Raw genomic sequence first — 8,835 nt, 5'->3', positions numbered from 1 at the left:
AACGTATGAAGGTATGTCTCAAAAATACATGTATCACACACACACACACACACACACACACACACACACACACACACACACACACACACACACACACACACAACGCCATATGAACAAATAGACTGGACCACTAGACGATCACACGACGTGACCACTGATAAGATATGAATATACAAATTTTCAAGTACCAATTGCCATGTTCAACAAAAATGGAAATGTCTAAACTTAACCAGAAAAATAACAATGATTTACCGACGTTCGCCTCAATCGCCAATAAACACTATGACTATCTTAAGTTAACGCGGAAAATTTTAAATGCTTAATATTCGTACAAGAACTAGAAACCGCGCGAGACGCATAAATTATACAAAGCATGCTAACCAAGTTGGGAGTAAAACCAAATCTAACGTAAGAAAACGTGACTGAAGACTGTCAAAGACTTATAAGTATTAATCATATCTCTAAAAATATTGAAGAGTTGGCCATTGCACACATAAGGAAGATATGTTAGAAAGCACATTTTAACTCTCTGTCAAAAACAAATCAAAAGAAAGATTTTTTTTACTCTCCTTCAAAAACATGCAACAACGATAAAAAAATTAAAAACCCTAATATTCATTTTATTTGTCCGGCCATTTCGGCTTGTGTGTTAATAAAACTTCTCAAATGCACTTGTAATGTTAAGATGTGTAAGGTATTAATTTTGGTTAAAATCGACTATTCCTTCTTTCACCGGATTGTTTCGATTATCTATTATCGCTATTTATGGAAGACATTCCGATACAAAACCTATCTAAGAATTGTCAAGCACATTAAATATCCTCGTATAAAATTTCATAAAATCGACCCAGCTGTTTTCGAGTTCATAGGAAACGAACTCACACACACATACACAAAGTTCCTGTTTTTGTTGTGGAACCCTTCATTGATTTGGAGATTACTCATACCGTTTTAAAACCTGCGTGACTTGTTGGACATAAGATTTAACATTGCAAAATTAATAAAGGAAATAAAACTCTGGTTAAATTCACAAGAATGGACAAACAGGACGATGCAAATATACGAAAGTATGTATAAGTTAAAATCCTGAATAAAACTGACACATTACAACTAAATTCTGGGTCTGATTTGTCTATAATCAATTTGCATACATTGGAAATGTTGAATAAACCAACTGTGTTAAAAATCTAACAAAATTGCCAGATCGGTGGTTGATACGAAAATTAAATTTAAGGGTGAAGTTATCGTCAACGTTACGAGAAAAAGAACTACTAAAAAGTGAAAATGTTCGTGTTACTGATTTATTTAGCATTGACTGCATACGTCAGATCAATGTTGGGATTTATCAGCCGATATTTATTGCCAGAAAATATGTAAGTTGAAGAAAGTTCAAGAAACGAAAAAAGTAATATACGAAATCCCTTTGAAATCAAGTCTTCTATGAAAAAACAACTAAAGACTTATCAAATAAAATGCATACAGCAAATAAAAAAAGACACCGAAAAAAATAAAGCATATGATTCGAAACGATGTCGAGAAATAACACAGCTGTGACGAGAATAATTAAAAAGTGAACAGAAAATAAAAGTCTTACAAACAGGGAAGCATATTTTGAAACGCAAACAAGAGGATGAAGTTTTGATGAAAAGGCAGGAACCAATATCAAACCGAACCACAAGTAGAATTGGCAAATACGAAGTTGGTTCCACTGAACCAGTTTCTAACATTTCACTTTCTTTGTATAAACGCCTAAACAGTAATGTCAAATTAACTGAACTTGTGAAACGGAATTGGGATGTCATTCAGAAATCAATAGATGATATTACTAAAGTAACGCAGACCTTAAATCTAATTATAAAGGATTTGAGATATGGTCTACGTAGTCCGTGGCTCAACTCCAACTCCAGACCTTATCCCTAAGAGTAAACTATAGTAACCCTGCAGGTTTAAGGTTTGGGAAGGGTGTTATGGTGTGTCCACCCTACTGATAATTATGAACTTTTCCACTTATAAAGACTAGGAGAATGTGTCTCTCAGGATTAGCACAAGTCATGCGCACATGGCAGTCGCACTGACGTATAACTATATACTTGCAATATTTCTGCGTTTACTGACCCACATTTCTGCCATAGTCCGGAATAGACGATCAATCGAAAAACGTCTAACCAATGAAAAATTGATAGCAAACACGCTGTGGCTTTTAGCCAATAAACACGCTGTGGCTTTTAGCCAATGAAAATTTCAGCAGACGATAGTAATTAAATTGGAAGAAAAAAATAGTTTTTATCAGTAAAAAAGAAATGAAGACGTCAGCATGAATTTAGCAACCTTACAAAATGTGTTGCAGTCGCCGTAAGAGTTTGTCAAGAGTGAAAATTAATAGAAACCAATGTAAATTGCAGGACATATTTAAGGAAATGTGTCCTGAAAACATGAGCTGCTTTTCTTAAAGAAATAACTGTCTCCTAACAGTAAAAGAAAAAAAAATTGAAATTTGAAACAAAAAATATTCTCTCAGTTGCGTGCGAAGACATATATATATATATATATATATATATATATATATATATATATATATATATATATATATATATATATATTAAATTGTAATTCAATGAATTTCAAAAAAACTCTCATTGAAATGAAATGAAGTGGTTGAGTTTCATATCAAAATTTTTTTATCATTCTAAGCAAGACAAAGAATGCTTTAGAAAATTATTTTCAGGTGCCTTTACATATGTTTGTCCAATTTTCTCAAGCATTCTTTGTCTTGCTTAGAATAATAAAAAATCTTTGATATGAAACTCAACCACTTCATTTCATTTCAATGAGAGTTTTTTGAAATTCATTGAATTACAATTTAATTTATTTGCTCTATCTTGCATATCGAGCAATTTTTGTTTAGATGGGATAACTTATAGAATATTACTGCCAGTAATATTGTGTAAACCTACAATCTCACGTTTCCATAACAACTGATTGTTAAATAAAAACTATTCTGAAGTATATATATATATATATATATATATATATATATATATATATATATATATATATATATATATATATATATTATTATAATTATGTGTCCTCCCCACCATCTTCATAAGTGAAGTATCCTCCTCTCTATATGTATATAAGAAATGTTGAATCAATATCTCACAGTCGGTATTAATGTTCAACATTTCTTATATACATATAGAGAGGAGGATACTTCACTTATGAAGATGGTGGGGGGGACACATAATTCTTGGAAGGGTTTACACAAAGTTCGTTATAGATAATGATAAAACACATTTAGCTTTTCTGATTGTGATGAATGACGACACGAGACAAACACTTACAAATTATTAATGGTGATTGCTTTATTCATCTGATCGGCCGGTCGATGACGTCAGGAATTCAGCTTGTATCTACATGGTCTAATGTTCTACCCTTCACCTCTAAGGGGCTCCCATTCCGACTGACTATATCTCTCATCAACTGTTGACTCTGAACTCTCAACTGATCAACTGACAATTGACTCTACATTCGAACCCTCAGATTCCTATATCGATAAATCTCCTTTGTCTATGACGTCAAAAGTGTGTTTTCAAACGTGACTAATTTTCACGTGGCTTTACATATGTTTGTCCAAACACACCTTTGGCAAACAAAAGAATCCTCAATTATAACTCTAACCTATTTTTTAACAAGATATTTTTAATTTGCATTGTCCATTCTTTTACTGACATATTTAATATTCAGATTTCTAAAAGAATTAACAATCGACTTGATTTCTAACATTCCATTTCTTAACCTTGCCTACATAGTTGGATTCTAGGCTTATCCTAATCTCATTTTCACTTATCTAGTATTCTTATTATTTACATAGGAAGGGGACAGCCCTTTCCATTTAACATCTCTTCCAACTTCCCAACTCCCACTCCAAACGGAAATATGAAAAAATATATAACATATCTTTTCTAAAGATTTCCTTACAAAAACAATTTTTGACAAAAAAAAATGTTTTCATTTGTTGATTTTCAGAAATAAAAAGACAAACTTTTCTCACAGATATCTTATAAAAGAAACTTCCCTTATATAAAAGAATTCAATTTTAGCAAAAAATGTCTTCATTTATTAAAAAAAAATATATTTATTCATTAAACTGTGGTTTTATTTTTATTTCCATTTTTCTTCATTGTAATCAGCGGTGGGATTCAAATTTTCTAAGAAAATGTTAATACGAATAAAGAATTTACTATAATGTAGTTATGAATAGGGGATTCACGTAATTTTAACAAGCGGTTCGCCGAACTCATAATATTGTAAGCACCGGTTTGCATGAACCGGTGCGAACCGGCTGAATCCGATCACTGATTGTAATTACTACACTATAAATGTACTTTTTTTTTTTATATATAGAGTTTTAAATGAGACCAGCACTAGGCATATTCCCGCGGTTCACATCAACTTCCGGACTATGCCGAGGCAACTTCGCAGATATGTTGGTAAATAAATGCAGAAGTGCCCTCTTTATTTGTTCTATTTACTGTTCTGCATAATATATTTTGTTTCTATTGAATACCGTGCTCTGTCTTTCTTCCGAAAACTTACGGGACCATAACAGATAAACTCGTTTCCCTAGTGCCAACTTGGCGTAAATACTCCCAACCAACTAGACAATCAGGCAAATTTCACCTCTCCACTGTTGAAGTTCGCAGACGTCGGACGGCGTTTTACTCTTATAGCCTTTTTTCCTCGGCCTTTGGAATTCCATCCCCGCTCACGGTTTCCTTGATTGTAGCAAAACCCAGAAATTTAAATGCAATTTGAATAAACATCTCACTTAGAATGCCCAAATATATATGGCTCCAAATTCGCAGTAACCCATTACATCTCAGTGACAGTGTGCCTTGTTTGGTGTGAATTAAAATCTAAAAAAAAAATGATTCGAACATGATCTACAGATCGAACATTAGATTGCTTATGTTTTGATGATAGGTCATGAGTCGTTTGCTTTTATCCTTTAATTATTCAGCAGTTGCAAATACGCAAACACACGAACGATTAGAATATTGTGTTATCGCTGACCTCCATATCGGATAATCACTAATGACATAATTGCAAAGAAAAAAAAAAGAAAAAAAAGCTAACAATTTTTTTTACCTTACTGGAAAACAAATAATAATAATAAAAAAAGGTATATCTCCCTGCTTATCTTCTTTTCTTTCGGTTTATTTTATTCGATATTAGCAGTCATAGCGTCCCGGCGTTGCCCAAGAAAAACGAAAAATCCATGAAACTTCTGCTCCCAACTTTTAAACTCGAGACTCCGTAATAAAAAAATATTTTTAGTATTCGGATTTTGTAAACTTGATTCAATTGCATTTAATCTGTTCGATTAGTCAATGTTAAGCAACAAATAAAATTGGTGAATAATAGATGTTGACGGAATCCGCTGATCTCTGGTTATGCAAATTAACACAGGGTGGCCCACTTAAAAGTAGCACACTCTCTCTAATCTTTTTCTTATGACCAACTGACACCACAAGACAAAATGCAATTCTATGTCCAACAAGATGGCGCTATATGCCACACGTCTCACAGATCACTGACACGAGTTCATGACATGTTTACGAAGGAGAGAAGAACAAACAAAGGGTTATGGCCACCACGTTCCCCGGCCTGTCATCATGTGATTTTTTTTTTATCTTCGGAATACTTTAAAACAAAATGTTTATGCAAATAATCCTCAGAATCTAGACCAACTAAAGGAAAACATTGGCAACGCTATCAGGAGAATCACCAGAGAATATCTACAGGCAATATATGCAAACGTTGTTAAACATGCTCAGAATTGCACAGATGTCAATGAGGAGCACTTCCAACATCTTTTATAACACTACAGGTAATTTAAACAATAAAAGAATGTTCCTCCTCTCGACTACATTTTCTGGGCTACTTTTAAGTGGGTCACCCTGTAATATAAATTTAAACACCAACATCCACGACTACAATAACCATTTCGGGATTTTCTCTACGCATTCAACGTGTCCATGTCCTCTGTTTGAAGTAGCTTCAATCCATTTTATGATGTCATTCAGTGTGCACGGTGACAAACAAGACTCGCAGAGTTTTATAAGGGCACAGATTGATGATAGATCAACTACAATGAACTGTGCCACATGTTCAGCCTATCTTTCTTTCTTTGGGGTTTCCGTTCAGAATTTAGTCCCTCGTCGAAATATCTATCATTGATAAATCCATGCCTCTTGATACTGTAATTAACTGCATTACTTCCCTGACAAAATACACAAACAGAACGTTGAATCGCTACTTGAAGGCGCGGTGAATAAAATGTTGATTTATTTCCCTACGTTTATATACACATAGAAATACTTACAGACACGGAAGTGAACTGGATGTGGACGCGAGCGGACAAATCGGTGAACCCGTAACACCACTTTCATAAATGTAAGTTGGCATATTCAGTATAGAAACAAGCTGATTTATCTGGCGTTTCTCCCAGATGTCATTAATCTGAGATTATCATTTTCCAGAGGTAAAGTAACCAATCAAGTTTAACGAAGTGCTCAATACCAAAGTAAGGCAAAGTATACTTTTGATTTGTTTTTTACATAAGCAGTAATATGTTGCTACACAGTCATGAGCATAGAAACATATTACTGCTTATCTATTATATAAATATCACCTGTCTGTTTAAATGTATGTATATGTGTATGTCTGCCTAAAACTTTCGACAGAGGCGATGGATTTTCACACGATATCGTTTTGAAGCTCGACCCTTCGGACGACAAATATCGAAAAATTGGCTAAAAACATTAATTCCTTAACCCTAGACTGCGCACTTTTCTACAACGAAGAGTCGCTATTTTCGCCGATATTTTCGAAAGTCATCCCCTCTTTTCGATTGACTAGTCTTAATTTAAACCTTTGCCACTTCCGGTTTGGCGATGAATGCAACAGTAAAGACATCACATTTTTTTTTTCACATTCTTTTCCTCCTTCGCGGTACGAGTTCGAGCCTGCCTTCCTGCTACAACTTTTTTTTTTTTTTTTGCTCAACACACACCTCCAAACACTCGGGCACTCAGACTAGTATAAAATAAAACACACACACACACACACGCACACACACACACACACACACACACACACACACACACACACACACACACACACACACATATATATATACTAAAATAGTACATATGGTTATAAATATGATTTTATATATATATATATATATACACACAATCATATTATAACCATATATATATATATATATATATATATATATATATATATATATATATATATAAAATCATATTTATAACCATATTTACTACTTTAATATATATATATATATATATATATATATATATATATATATATAGTAAAAATCATTTTCTTGCTCTGATAGTGATATAGAGAGCCTACTTTTTCACTTAAAAATTATAAACACGAACTTATTAATGGACTCAGTCATGGATATGTGAGCAACTACATGAAGCTTAACTAATTTGCATATTCCTTTGAAAAAATACTTATTGATTTTTATGGTTTCTTATTAGATTATTGGTTTCATTTCACTATTAAGCTGAATTATTAATGCATAGTTTCTACATTCTGCATGATTGTGTAGAATTTAAAATGGAAACGTTCTAGCAGACAAAAAATGTGTTTTCTATCTTTCTATCTATAAAATCTCTCTCTCCCTCTCTCTCATCTCTCTCTCTCCCACTCTCTCTCTGTCGCTTTTTGAAAAAGAGACGTTATTCTCGCAATTATCAAAGACATTTGCCATCTGGGCTATGTTAAACATTGTCCATATTTACTGATTTATATATGTGTTTGGGTTTGAAAAATCGTTTGTTTATTTTTGTTCATACTTAAATACCTCAGTATTCCTGTGTTAGGGTTAGGGTTAGGGTTATATTGCTACGACCTTCTTATATACTTAACAATAAAACTATATGTTTCATTATACTTTCATAATGTTTTATACTTTCCCGGATGACTACCCCATTTATGTTACGAGCCGAGAGTAACCTTGCACAGGCAAAGTTCTCAGAAACCGTGACTCTACGGCATAACAATTCCTCTTTACATTGCTCGCAACTCATCAATAATGAAAAAAAAAAGTTACGGCCCCATTGTGACTCATTTTCTGTTTCATGATCAGCCCTTCGCATGCAATAACCGAATGGTGCGTACCCATTGACAACCATTGATTTATATGTAAGCATATTTTTATTACAATATACGGTTCGTTGGTTGGTTGTTTTTATTTTACGGCATATCAACCCTTTTCTGGTTATTTAATGCTGAATCCAAAGATTTTGAAGATTTTTTTTTTTAAATAGAATATATTTGTTGTTTTCACGTCGGTTTCTATTTAACCCATAGTTGGGACCCTAACAGGTACTACCACTCTGGGTCAGAGTTGACCTGGGAGCAATGGTAATTAAAGGGTGGCTCCACACTCCCCAAAGCCCACACGCTGGGGCCTCACCACTGGATATAGTTTAAGGTCATATCCAGGACCCCCATTGAGGGACTTTTACCCTCTGCAGGGGGGGGGGGGGCAGTCGGCGTATTCTAATGCCCCACCGACAGGGCCGAATATACGGTTTGATTTCCTAAAGATACTCAAGAGAGACGGTGAACACAAGAAAAGGGCATCTATTTTTTTCTCTTTGTTAATATTATAAGAAAGGATTTCTCGAGTTCCAAAATAAAAAGAACATTTAAACATCGCTATCATACAAGCTTAATTTGGCCGCCCACCCGGGGATGAGGCGGGATTAGGCAAGGGAGGGGGGTGAT

This window comes from Euprymna scolopes, chromosome 2 (genome assembly GCF_053919585.1).
Source record: "Euprymna scolopes isolate OS-2025 chromosome 2, ASM5391958v1, whole genome shotgun sequence".
NCBI lineage: Eukaryota > Metazoa > Mollusca > Cephalopoda > Sepiida > Sepiolidae > Euprymna > Euprymna scolopes.
Note: the sequence above shows the minus strand (reverse complement) of the source record.